Source organism: Pteronotus mesoamericanus, unplaced genomic scaffold, assembly GCF_021234165.1.
Source record: "Pteronotus mesoamericanus isolate MK-2021 breed Mesoamerican mustached bat unplaced genomic scaffold, CSHL_Meso_final contig_182, whole genome shotgun sequence".
Taxonomy (NCBI): domain Eukaryota; kingdom Metazoa; phylum Chordata; class Mammalia; order Chiroptera; family Mormoopidae; genus Pteronotus; species Pteronotus mesoamericanus.
In genome coordinates, this window is record NW_026555078.1 from 28302220 (window position 1) to 28317021 (window position 14802).

The window sequence follows — 14802 nt, forward strand, 5'->3', positions numbered from 1 at the left end:
AGCTGGAGGACAGCTTTCTCCCAGACAGAAAAGTGGGCAGAGGCCACTGTCCCTTTTCTGAATCCCCCCCCACAGAGCCACAAAGCCACAGAGCCGGCAGGTGCCTCCCATATCTGAGACTCCACCAGCCTGGCTAACATTGTTTGCCCTGCCCTGGAGATCTCCTGAGACTGAGTCCCACCCAATTTATGGGCCCACCCAAGTGTTAACAGTGTTTTTTTCATATGAATGGCTGGTTTTGGCTCATGCACACAGCTTCCTAAACCCTCTTAAATAAGCAACAGCTAGCCTCAGTGAGCCCTCAGCCACCTTACACTTGCTAAGTGGTTCCAGGCCCAGCACCAGCAGCAGCCAGTCTAGATTCACAGCTTGGTTTCATCTGGGAACCTCCCAGCCCAGCACAAGTAGCAGATATCTGCAGACTTCTTTGTAGCTTATGTAGCATGTCCCCAGGAAGAACACAGGTGGGGGATGATCTCGGCCTGCACCACCCAGGAAACCACAGAGCCTGCACAACCAGTGGGTAGCTAGAGACCACATCAGAGCACCACCACCCTCCCCTGCACAGCGATCCTCTACAGAGGGCAGATGTTTGGTGGTCAGTGGTCACAGCCAATCCTTGTAGCTGCCTGGCCTGGGTAAATCCCTCCCATTTACCTGCCAACAGCAATCAAGGCTTTACTACAAGAGGACAGTGTACTCAGCCCACACAAAGGGCGTACCTTGAGTAGCAAGCTGGGGTGATATGGGAGGTTGTCAATGGACTCTATAGGACATACTACAATTAAGCCATGCTACCAAGACAGAGTCATAGAGGCTCTACCTAGTACACACAAACACAGGGAGGCTGCCAAAATGCAGAGATAAAGAAACATGGCCCAAATGAAACGACAGATCAAAACTCCAGAAAATGAACTACACAAAAGGGAGGTAAACAATTTATCAGATGTGGATTTCAAAACACTGGTTGTAAGGATGCTCAAGGAACTTAGTGAGGACCTCCCCACCATAAAAAAAGATCCTGTCAGAAATGAAGGATATACTAATTGAAACAAAGAACAATTTACAGGGAAACAACAGTAAAGTGGATGATCAAATCAATGATTTGGAACATATGGAAGCAAAAAACCACCATGTAGATCAAGAAGAAAAAGGAATGAATGCAACAAAAAAAAAAAAAAAAAAAAAAAGGAAGATAGTATAAGCAGCCTCTGGGACAGCTTTAAGAGTTCCAACATTCACATTATAGGGGTGCCAGAAGGATAAGAGAAAGAGCAAGAAATTGGTAATCTATTTGAAAAAATAATGAAAAGGAAACTTGCCTATTTTGGTGAAGGAAATAGACAGGCAAGTTCACACCGAGACACATCATAATTAAAATGCCAAAGGCTAAAAATAAAGAGAGCATTTTAAAAGCATCAAGAGAAATGCAGTTAGTTACCTACAGAGGAGTTTCCATAAGATTGCTGATTTCTCAAAAGAAACTTCTGGCTAAAAGGGATTGGCAAGAAATATTCAAAGTCACGAAAAGCAGGAACCTACAACCAAAATGGCTCTACACAGCAAAGCCATCATTTAGAATCAAATGGCAGATAGAAAGCTTCCTGGACAAAACTTTTAAAGAAGTTCATCATCACCAAACCATTATTATATGAAATGTTAAAGGAACTTATTTAAGAAGATCAAAACTATGAACAATAAAGATGGCAAAAATACTTATCTAACAACCACTGAATCTAAAAAAACAACTAAGCAAAGAAGAACAGGTACAGAATCATGGATATGCAGAGCGTTTTGATGGCTGCTAGATGGGAGGGGGATGTGGGGGAATGGGTGAAGAGGTGAGAGGATTAAAAAGTACAAATAATTAAGGAAGACACAAATAAATGGAAGCATATACTGTGCTCATGGATTGGAAGAATTAATATCATCAAAATGTCCATACTACCCAAAGCAATTTATAGATTCAATGCAATCCCTATTAAGATACCAATTATATATTTCACAGAAATAGAACAGACATTTCAAAAATTTATATGAAACCATAAATGACCCCAAATAGCCGCAGCAATTTTTGAGAAAGAAAAACAAAGTAGGAGGGATCACAATACCGGACATCAAACTGTACTACAAAGCCACTATACTCAAAACAGGCTGGTACTGGCACAAGAACAGACCCATAGACCAGTGGAACAGAATAGAAAGCCCAGAAATAAGCTCAGGTCTATATGGGCATCTAATATTTGACAAATGGGGCAGAAGCATAAAATGGAGCCATAACAGCCTCTTCAACAAATGGCGTTGGGAGAGTTGGACGGCTACCTGCAAAAAATTGAAATTGGATCATCAGCTGACACCATACACAAAAATAAACTCAAGATGGATAAAAGAGTTAAATATAAGTCTCAACACCATCAAAGTCCTAGAGGAGAACATTGGCAGGAAACTCTCAGATATCCCACGCAGCAATTTTTTCACTGATATGTCTCCTAAAGCAAGGGACATAAAGGAAGAACAAACAAGTGGGACCTCATCAAAATAAGAAGCTTCTGCACGGCAAAAGAAAACATCAGCAAAATGAAAAGGGAGCCAACCGTATGGGAAAATATATTTGCTAATGATACATCAGATAGAGGTTTGATCTCCAAGATATATAAAGAACTCACTCGACTCCACTCCAAGAAGACAAATGATCCAATCAAAAAATGGGCGGAGGACCTGGGCAGACGCTTTTCCAAGGAGGAGATACAGAGGGCCCAGAGACATTTGAAAGGATGCTCAGCATCACCAGCCATCAGAGAAATGCAGATCAAAACCACCATGAGGTACCACCTCACACCGGTGAGAATGGCCATCATAAACAGATCAACAAACAACGGGTGCTGGCGAGGCTGTGGAGAAAAGGGAACCCTAGTACACTGTTGGTGGGACTGCAGACTGGTGCAGCCACTATGGAAAGCAGTGTGGAATTTCCTCAGAAAGCTGAAAATGGAACTGCCTTTTGGTCCAGTGATTCCCCTGCTGGGACTATACCCTAAGAATCCCAAAACGCCAATTCAAAAGAACCTATGCACCCCAATGTTCATAGCAGCACAATTTACAATAGCTAAGTGTTGGAAGCAACCTAAATGCCCATCAGTAGATTATTGGATCAAAAAACTATGGTACATTTACACAATGGAATACTATGCAGCAGAAAGAAAAAAAGAACTACTAAACTTCACGACAGCATGGATGGAACTTGAGAGCATTAGGCTAAGCAAAATAAGCCAGGGGGCGAAAGACAAATACCATATTATCTCACCTATAAGTGGAACCTAACCAACAATGCAAAGATGCAAGGAAAATAAGACCAGCAACACTGAAAGGAAAAGAAACCAACAGAGACAAGAGGGAAGGAGGGAGGGGGGCAGGGGAAAAGGAAGGGAAGGTGAAAGTCAAGGAACATATAGCAAGGACTCAGGACAAAACCAAAGGGGAAGAGTTGAGGGAGGGAGGCAGAGAGGGAGGGAGGGGACAAAGGAAAGTGGTGGGGGGTAGGCAGAGACAAATGTATTTGAAAAAATAAATTAATTAAAAAAAATTTGCTTTCGAGACTCTTAAGGAAAAAAAAAAGTACAAATAGGTGGTTACAGAATAGCCATGGGGATGTGAAGTACAGCATAGGAAATGGAGTAGCCAAAGAACTTATATGCATGACCCACGGACATGAGCAATGGTGGGGGGGATTGCTTGAGGGAGTGTGGGTTGCTAGGTGGAGGGGGACAAAGTGGTAAAACTTGGGACAACTGTAATAGCATAATCAATAAAAGATAATAATAATAATGATAAGTCATCTACATTTACCATGCAGTTGTTACCAAAAATAGAGGTGTAGAGACTTTAAGTCAAGGTACTGCATTGAAGCTGTGTAAAATCAGTGTGGCAGGTCAACGTTATTCTTGCTCAGTGATTTTGAAGAAATCAAATAGTTCCAGGGTGAATTTTTTCTTTCTTTTCTAAACTTCATTTCTATGCCCAGTTAAGGCATGCCTCTATGTATTGGCTACAACAATATTTTGAAAAGTGTTTTGAGATGAAACGTTGGTGTTTTGCATGGACAAGTGTAGCATTTCTTAATTCTATTATTTGTCATAATTGTTAAAGAACCAAGTATGTATTACATGAAAACATTATGATCTTTTCCTCTTAGTTTAAATAAACTCCAACGTAACTGGACATGTAAAGCATCTTTCTGTTTGCTAGTATCTACTTAGGAATAATTTTTTTTTATAATCCTCTAATTCAACAAAGTAAATAAAAGTATATTTTGTCTATCAAAAAATAAAAATAAAAAATGAATCAAGGACTTAAATTTAAGAGCGATGTAACCCTTAAAATAAAACAGGGGTGAAAATCTTCATGACCTTGGATTAGGCAATGATTTCTTAGGTATGATGCCAAAAGTATGGGCAATAAAAGAAAAAAATGGACTTCACCAAAATTAAAACTTTGTGCATCAGAAGACACTAAACAGTGTAAAATCAACTGAGTAAAAAGACAACCCACAGAATGGGAAAAGATATTTGTAAATCACCTATCAGATAAGGTACTACTATTCAGAATATATGAAGAACTCCTACAACTCAGTATGCCAAAAAGCCCAAACAACCGAATAAAAAATGGACAAAGAACATAGACATTTCTCCAAAGATGCATAAACAGCCAATATGCACATGAAAAGATGTTCAACATCATTAGTCATCAAGGAAAGGCAAATTAATCCATACTGAGATACCACTGCAAGCTCATTAAGATGGCTATTATCCAAACAAAAAACCAAACAGAGAAACGGAAAAGAAGTACTGGTGAGGATGTGAAGAAATTGGAACCCTCATGCATCATTGGTGGAAATTTATAATGGTGCAGCATCTGCAGAAAAAGCATGGCATAGAATTAAATTGAACACAGAATTAAAATATGACCAAGCAATTGCACTCTTAGGTATATACCAAGAAGAATTGAAAACAGGGACTCAAACTTGTACACACCCATGTTCATAGCAGCATCATTCAGATGGTGAAAAAAACCCCCCAAGTGTCTCTCAATGGATAAAAAACATCCAAATCTGGTATATACATCATGGGAATAATATTATCTGCCATAAAAAGGAATGAAATTCCTACACATGCTATAACATGGATGAAACTTGAAAACATTATGCTAAGTGAAATAAGCCAGACACAAATGGACAAATAGTGTATGATCTCACTTACATGAAATATCCAGAACAGGCAAATTCCTACAGAGATAGCAGTTGCCACGGGCTGAGGGGAAGGGAGAATGGGGAGTTACGGCCTAATAGGGTACAGAGTTTCTATCTGGGATGATGAAAATGCTCTGGAAATAGTGGTGATGGCTAAACATTGTGAATGTACTTAATACCACTGAATTTTATGGTTAAAATGACCAATTTTATCAAGAATATTTTATAGTAAAAATGATGTCAAAAGCTAATAAACCACAAGAGATCTTCCCTAAGAAGATAATTCGGGTGGTTAATGTTGATCAAAGATGTTTGAAAAAATAGTTTTTTCAATTTGAGAATTTGTTTTTACGTTACTTTAAATTATGCTGAGATAAACCTAGTACGTTTTAATTATTAATATTTCTCAATTTATACAATAATCCATGTTTAGAATTTCTCTTTAATTTGTCCTTTCCCTGCATCACAAGAAAATGATCAGAAAGACTGACATCAAATTTGGAGGCTTATGGTAGTCTAACTTAAAATATAGGCTCTGTGGCAAACATAAAATTCTGTTAGTGCCCCCAGAAGCACCTCAGAGATAAAATATCATTATCTAGAGAATACGAGATTGAGGCCCACGTGTCTGATGCTATGCGGGAACAGACAGCAGTTTTCACATGAACTGCCTACTGAGTCTCAAAGGCAGAAACACCCATGGCAGGTGTGGATGGCAATGGAGAGGCCTCAGAAAGGGGCAGCTTTAGCATATTTCAGGGGTAGTGAAAGGAGGGGTTATTTGCTTAATATTGGTTAATAATTCTCCCCTACAATGTTGGCGCAGGATGGCAGGACAGCTGGAGAAGCAGGAAGATGTAGTGTCCAGTGGGTGAGAAGAGCCCACACTGCTGCGTTTTGCTTGTTTTTTGCTCACCATTTATATTCAGAGTATTTCCACTCCAAAGAACCACATGTACTAAGAAGAAATACTGTTGTTTTACCTCATCTCCCAGCTACAACTGGTACAGGTTACTACTTTAGAATGGAAAGAAGCAGAGCACCGTGGGTGGAGGGAAGCTTTCTGATTAAACAAAGGGTCTTGTAATGTTTACATCCAAATTACCTTATTCACAGAATGGACTTGGGTAACAGCTCTAGAAGCAGCTCAAAAATGTGTACATGATACATCTTTAAGATAAGTCACATGGGAAACAAGTTGATAAACTGAAGACTGTTATTTAAAATAATGAAATGTTTTCTATTGTTAAAACTTGGAAATGATGAACTATCAAATACCTGACTGCTTTTAGCTCTTTGGTGGCGGTGGAGGCAGTGGAGGCAGCGGTAGTGGTGGCGGCAGCGGCAGCGGCTGTGCTGCTGCCAGCAGGAGCAAACAGGAAACCTCAAGCAGTATTTCATGTGGTCTCTGCCTCTCTGCTTGCATGCACTCGCCTCAAACAGCTCAGATCAGACCACAGCTCCTGGCTGGTGCTGGCCAGGTGCTAGCCAGGCCTGCCTAGTAGGGCTTAGCTAAGGTGATGAAGAATGTCTTCTATATGGACCTACAGGACTGCCAGGCCACTGCCAAGGCTCTATACAGCCCACCTCTCTTCCTGAGGCCCCAGAACACTCCACTTGGGTGGAGGCCTAATAAATTTTTCTGTCTGGACAATCAACCCAAATTATTTAAAGACTGGTTTGGGGCAGCACTGCACTGGGTGTGTATGGGCGGAAAACAACTTCATGTGCTATTGAAATGCCACTGCACTTTAGAGTAAAGCTGATTTGAGATAACCAGTATCATGTAACTAAGGGAAAGCTCTTTTCAAGAAGCAAAGGACATAAACAGCATGCTTTCTTAGGGATGTAGCTCTTTCTCAGTCTCCTTAGCAGGTCAGTGTGTGGGAAGTGCCTGCTAAGACCAACATCCTCACTGGTTTCAGCTCACTTCCCTACCTAGCTTGACTGTTTCTTCTACTTGGAAAACTCTTCCTACCTAGCTCTCTGCCTCTGTAAATTTAGCCCCACCCTCATAGCTGGGTGATCTACTTCATCTCCAAAGCCACAGGAACACTGACCTCCCCCTAATAATTGTAAGTACTTACAATGAGAGACAAGCCATATGGCCCTGGCCTGGCATTGCTACTGGCACTAGTTCAAGGAAGACCATCTACTGGAGCATATGTAACACCAATCTCATTTTCTGCAGGCACATACAAACCCACAGGCTTATTCAGCCATCAAATGCAGAGTAGGCCACCATACTTCACAAGTAATCTTTTGCGTTCCTTTCACACCCCCTTGAAGTTAGATTTCACTTTGGCCAGACACAATCCAGATAGAATGAGTAGCTAAACCAAGTGCCTACAGGACCCTAGGGTTTGAGTAAAACAAAGTTCTGAGGATAGCCAGGAAGAGCAGCGTGGCTAAAGCAGACTGAGTTGAGTCGAAGGTTGTAGGGACCAGATCCTATAGGGGGCTTCCTAAGACACTGTAAGGACACTGGCTTTTACATAGTGAGACAGGAGTCATTATAGCGATTTGAACAGAGGATGTGAGGGAGGATGCAGGCATTCACTGGGGCTGGGGAGTAGGTAGGGAACAGGACTTTTAGTGTCATTTTCCAACATAATCTTTACTGCTGAAGGATTTTTTAAGCTTTCCAGGTCATTCTACGATATGTTGCTGGCAGGCTGCAGGTGAACTTGGGAATAAAACTGATAATAAAAGGGAAATCTGAAATCCTTATCTTAACCCTCACTTTAACTGCTTTCCCATCCAAGTGCTAACCAGGCCCGGCCCTGCTTAGCTTCTGAGATCAGATGAGATCAGGCACATTCAGGTTGGTTTGGCCACAACTCCTTTCCTAATCAAACATATAAGCAATAGTTAACAAACTGAAGTTTAATGATCTCCTCCTTCCCCTAATACTTTGTACAGGACATAATGGGGGGGAGAAATAAAAGGAGATTTGACTAACCTACCAACCTTGATATTTTGACTGTTATAAAACCTAACCATGACTTATGAAAACTAAATTGATTGATTTAATTTGAATTTAAGAGAAATAGAATTTACTTAAAAAAAACCTTTTTAGAAAACTTTAAAACCTCCTTTGTCTTTTCCTCTTCCTATCTTCTCAAAAAGATGCCAACTGCATTAAATTTTGGATAAGATAGTCACAGATTCTAAGATTAAAAATACAATTATTTTCACACATTCAAAGTTTTGTACCTGAACATATCAAGAGAGTTCAAACAGTATTAGAGAACAAACTGTGTGATCTTCAAAAATTGCTACTGTTTTCTTCCTCATCTCAAATTATGGAGATTTTTTCTCTAGGCAGTTTCCTTCTTGGGACCCTGCTCCTCCTGTGGTGAAGGATTCACCAGTACTGTGGCCCCTGTCAGGTGCCAAATCCATCTGGTCATGAAGCAGGTCAAACTCTGTGAAGGTCAAGTTGAACCAGTAACACCCAGTGACAGGCCCTGTGGAGTTGACAAGGATACTTATACATGCACATGTAATACACTTATAACCACACTGTCATTAAACATACAGTTGTAAAAAATCAGGACAGAGCACACGGCAAATCCTTAATGATAGCCAACGATGCAGAATCCAATATCCTCAGGCTTTTCTAAAAAGAAATATTTACAGAAGTCCTAAAGCAGAATGTAGTTTAGGAATTTATGTACTTAAAATAAAACCAATGGAAAGTAACAAGGCAAGCATTCTGATATCAGACATAAAAGTAAACACTAAGAAAGGAGGGCACCAAGCAAGCTTCTTTCTGTGATCTAGGCACAGAGGCAGTTTCGTTGCCCTTATCAAAAGCTAAGACCTCTCTCTCTCTATTTAATTAAGGATCACTGCAGCAAAGAAAGTCAAAATATATCAAAAAAGGCAGACAGTTACAAAAGTTGAAATTAAATTGGTTACATGAGACTTTTATTTGCCTAAAATGTCAAGTTTCAAAAGCCACTTCCCATGTGCTTCTACTACATCCAATCACTAGAAAATTTTAGTAGTTTTGTTAGAAAAGTTCTGGAGATGTTTAGTTTTTAAAAACCTTCTAGTTTTGTTAGTAAGAAGTTAAAATATCAATGGCTAAAATAAGAATTCTGCTTTTATAATGATATATAGTAAATCTTTGTTTTCTTCACTAAATATAATCAAATACACATTCAAAACTGTTGTATTGAGAATTCAGAGGACAAACAGTTCTGGAATGGTTTCACTATGCTAGTAGGAGGTACACGTACAACTCCTTTGACCTAAAACAGTCACACTCTTTTAGCAAACACTTTGATTTTTAAATAGTAGACAATTTTAGTCAACAGTTATCAAAATAAATAGCAAAACATGGTACAAAAAAAGATCTTTAGGAAGGACACAGCATGGCTACAACCTAAGTCAGAGTTTGTCCCCTAGAACAAAGTTAGAGCTGTCATCCACCTTTAAAAAAGACTGCACTTAAATGAACAGCTCAGAGTTCAATGATGTCTCAGTCACAGAGGCTGGGTTGGAGTCACACGTCACAACACTTTTTATAAAATGTTTGAAAGGAACTCTCCACTCATCTCAATTAATTATATAATTCAAAATAAAACATTAAAAGCATTTTTGCATCTTACTGTGTTTTTATTATAATCCTACCTGAACACTAAATTCAATATTATTTCCTTTCCAGGTCATTGCCAATGTAACATTTTCTCATACTAATGCTAAGCAGCAAGTTGAGCATCTGTGAAATGGTGCAGTATTAATATGTTAATTTAAAATATACTTTTGGTATTGTTCAAATATATACGGCTTTTCTTTAAACATGTCATCCAGTTCTAAGGGTCAATTCTAAGGAGACATGATTAAATATAAATAATAAGTATTCATTTGCAATCTGATCATTCAAGAACTAATTTCAGAAACTAGTAAATTGAACCAGATAAAACTGCCATTTTGGTAGATCAAAAATGATCAAATCTTGGAAATTTCACTGTTTTGAATTAACACATGGCAAAGTTTTTGTGTAGTTATCAGGAAGGCCACAGAGAAAGTGCTTTGGTCTGAAGACCCAAGCCTGGACCTAAACTACAGCAGAGAACAGATGACACACATGTAGTATGTTTAACAAATCCACTATTTAGGTAACAATACAGCTATTGACATGAAACAAGTGATCCAATGCAAAGCTTTTTAGATACTCTCACTCACCTTATATAAGGTATTGGAACAAATAAATATAAATCTCACATAGACAGAGAGGCAGCAGCTGAGCACAAGTTTTGTGACAAGTAAACAAAGTCCTCTGGAGGGCATGCAAAACAAGTTTTTCTGGGGTAGTTAATTTACAAACTGATTTGTAACTGGAATCGAAAATTTCTATGACTTGAAGAGACAGTCTGAACTATTAAGCAGCAACAAGGAAAAAAGAGGAAGTCGAGTACCTCAATAATAGTTTCTCAGTAAGTAATCAATTAAGGGGAGAAGAGTAACTAAAGTAAGCAAGTTTTACTAAAAAACCCCATAAAAATGTAGCTTCAACTTTCAAATGAAAAACTACAAAAATCAAAAGGATACACCTTGGCAAGTGAACAGGTAGTAGCTATACATGGCCAAGTTCAATCCCTATTTGCCTCAACCTTACTTAGTCCTAAGACTTGCTATCTTTGGTTAGGAGGCCACATTATTGTGTTTCATTACACATTTTAACAGATTAAAAGCTCTTACAGTCGCAGAAGTTCACTTACATCATCAATTCAATGTATTCTAAAACTCCTATAATTTAATTGTGCAAGCCTATAAAAAATGTCACACTTTCAGACAATAAACACAGGTAGGACAACCACTTAATAGAATAGAGCAAGTATCCTAACCACACACACATGCGTATTTATTAAGAAGCAGGCACCAAGCCAGAGATGCTATGTGCAGTTCTTTTGTAGACCACTCCCAAGTCCCAATCTCAACTCTTCAAGGGAGTAAGAAATATATATATCATCTATAAGAAGACGATGGGAATGTTCTTGCCAAAGAGAAACTACCTCTGGCTTCTTTCTGGTATGTTTTCATTGACCCAAACTTAGTGGCTTTCACAAATCTTCCTAAAGTTACGAAGAGACAGGCCTAGTTCAAACTCTGACGATCAGATCTTTTATCGCAAATTAACCAAGTTCAGTTGAAAAAAATTCTTTTAATGTCTCCTAATAACTGGAAATCTCAAAATTTCCAGATTTCCAGCTGGAACAAAAATGCTGCTTGTATTACCAATCATAAATACACATGCATTATGCAACTGCCTGTTTATTTAGTGGCACTAACTTTGCAAACTAGAAATTATTTCTGCTTTTCATCTCACATAATTCGCAAGCATTCATAGACTGAAATTCCTCCAATGGACTTGAAAACAAAAAGTACAGTATTTTGCCGTGTATAATGCTCACTTTTTTGACCCAAATCTTGGAGGGAAATATAAGGATGAGCATTACGCATGGCCATAATGAGTACATACCATGGACATAAAAATGGGCATCATAATAATAAAAATTTTAAGACACATCATAATTAAAATGCCAAATGTTAAAGAGAGAATTTTAAAAGCAGCAAAAGAAAAGTAGTTAATTACTTACAGGGGAGTTCTCATAAGACTGTCAGCTCATTTCTCAAAAGAAACTTTGCAGGCTAAACAGGGTTGGCAAGAAATATTCAAAGTGATGAAAAGCAGGAACCTACAGCCAGGATGAGTCTACCCAGCAAAGCTATCATTTAGAATTGAAAGGCTGATAAAGAGCTTCTCAGACAAGAAAAAACTGAAGGAGTTCACCATCACCAAACTATTAATATATGAGATATTAAAGGGACTTATGATCAAAACTACAAACAGTAAAATGGCAAAAATACTTATCTATCAACCACTGAATCTAAAAAACCAACTAAGCAAAGAACAACAACAGAGACAGAATCATGGGATATGCAGAGCATTTTGATGGCTGCCAGATGGGAGGGGGATGTGGGGGAGCTGGTGAAGAGGTGAGGGGATTAAGAAGTACAAATAAGTAGTTACAGAATAGCCATGGGGATGTAGAAAGTATAATATAGGAAATGGATTAGCCAAAGAACTTATATGCATGACCCACGGACATGAGGAATGGTGGGGGGGACTGTCTGAGGGAGTGGGCTGCTGGATGGAAGGGGGCAAAAAGGGAAAAATCAGGACAACTGTAATAGCATAATCAATAAAATATAATTTTAAAAAGTGCATTCTTCAGGTTAGAACTGAATTCATATATTTTCTTTGAACTAGGAAATATATAATACAAAATATACACTTATGTAATTTCTTTAAAAGCTTGAATCTCATAAACTACAAAGAGTGGGTGAATACTGTGGATAATTTTGTTAGACACTGTGTTTAGGAAAAATATTTCTGCAGTTGTATTAGTTTTACACTTAGATTAAAAAAATCAATCTACATATAACGTAAAAGGCTTTTAATATGTGTATGGTCTTTCCACTCATAACATTGATACAAATTCAGAAAAATAAACCATTTCAATAGTGAAACCAACCAGAATGGAGTATATTTACTACAAACAAGGTATTTTCCTGCAAGTATGCTATTTACTTTGTTAAGGGCTAACCAACTAAAAAAATAAATGGTTTCTGTTTCAAAATTTCCACAAATGGTAATCAAATAAGCTGTAACTGAACATCTAATTGTGGCAACAAATGCAACAAGCTAATAAATTTTTTCATGTTAGTTATATTTTAGTAAAAATCTCATTAATCCTGTACACTGGTGGCTGCCATGTTAGATCCTATTTTAACATTCTGTATCAGTAAGTAAATACCTAATTCCTTAGAATCTGAAGTGAATTATACCTTTAATGAACTCTAACACCAGGAAGCTTAAAAATCTTAACCCTGAGATCTGACAATTAAATGTGCTCTTTGTGAATACATTGCACTTGTACCATGCAAGTCAGAAACGTTCCAGAAACACTCAATTTGCATTTTACTTCTTTTCTGTTGACTTTTAAAAGTGGCAAAATCAGAGAACGTAATCCTCCAAAACTATCCTAATATTATTTTTTTCACCTTTAATCACTTTCAATTTCCCCAAAACACAACCTTTAAAAAGAATATTTTAGCACTGGCATGGTGGCTCAGTTGGTTGGAGTGTCACCCTGTATAGCAAAAAATTGTGGATTCCCTCCCTGGTCAGTGCACATACCTAGGATGCGGGTTTGATCCCTGGTTGGGGCAACCAATCGATGTCTCTCTCTCTTTTCCTTCCTTCCTCTCTCTCTAAAATTAATAAACATATCCCTAGGTGAGGATTAACAAAATTTTTTGAAAATATTTTGTCAGATTCCTGCCTAGGCCCACATCTACCTCCTCTATCTTTTAAGAAGTGAAACTGTTCTTTGAAAGAGTCAAATTATTTTGATGCCCTTGAAATATTTCTTATGGCTTTGAGGAAAAGAGCCGATGGCCCTGTTACGCTATAGTATGAGATCTTAACCAGGAGCTCCTGAACCATTGCAATATTATAAACTTTGGGGAGTTATATCTATTTTCCTGGGTAAGGAAGTTCCTAGCATTCATCAAAGTAACCCTAAAAGGTTAAAACCCATTGCTACAGTGAATTTATGCCTATACCTAAACCTAATCATTACCCAACCTCCTACAAAAATCTAACTTCAGATAGTACCATACAAATACAAACATTACTAAATGCCCTTTACTGGCTCAGGACTATGCAAAAAGAAAGGAAAAACTATATAATTTTTTTAAACATTTTGTTCAATGACAAAGCAATTAGAAACCTGGGTTTGGAACAACGAAAAGAACTGAAGGGTTGGGTTTTGTGGTGAAGAAACACTGCATTCATTTTTCTTCATTGTGTCTATGTTGAAGCAGCAGTAATTTTATCACTATTTTCCTTGGTGGAAAAATCAAATCATCTGAAGAAGTAAAGGCTGTTTCTTGCTGGTTTATGTGAAACAACGGTTTTTAATATACAGCTGGGTCCAAGAAGACCTTCCTATGACTTTAAAACTAAGAATAATCTTCCTCTGTCATCCTCACTGGCATATCCCCTCTTTCATCTCCCAAATTTTCTTATATTTGGCCCAGTTTTACACAGTATTAATTGGCCTTGGTGAAGTAATACAGTTAGTTTTCTTGCTCAAATAAATGGAATTGGCCTGTTTCAGTCTGAAGGAAGAGAGAAAACACCAAGAGGCCAGTACAGGAAATGAAGCAACATTTCATGCAGGATAAGGCGGGGGGGAAATCACTTTGTTATTATACCAATTTAAACAACCTTTCCCCTCCAACTAATTAAAGTGTAAGTTTTCAACTACAACTTCAATATATTTTAGTTCTTCTAATTGGCACATTCCTATCTGCTAGTAATATAACTAGAAGAGATGAGATCAGAAGCCACAAGTTTAATATATACAGCAGGTAAAAGGGAAACCTGTGTTGAGGTGAACAGAAGTGGAAATGTTTATTTGACAGTGAAGTGGAGCCTAATGTCTCTCATCATTCCTGCATATAGCATCCGACTA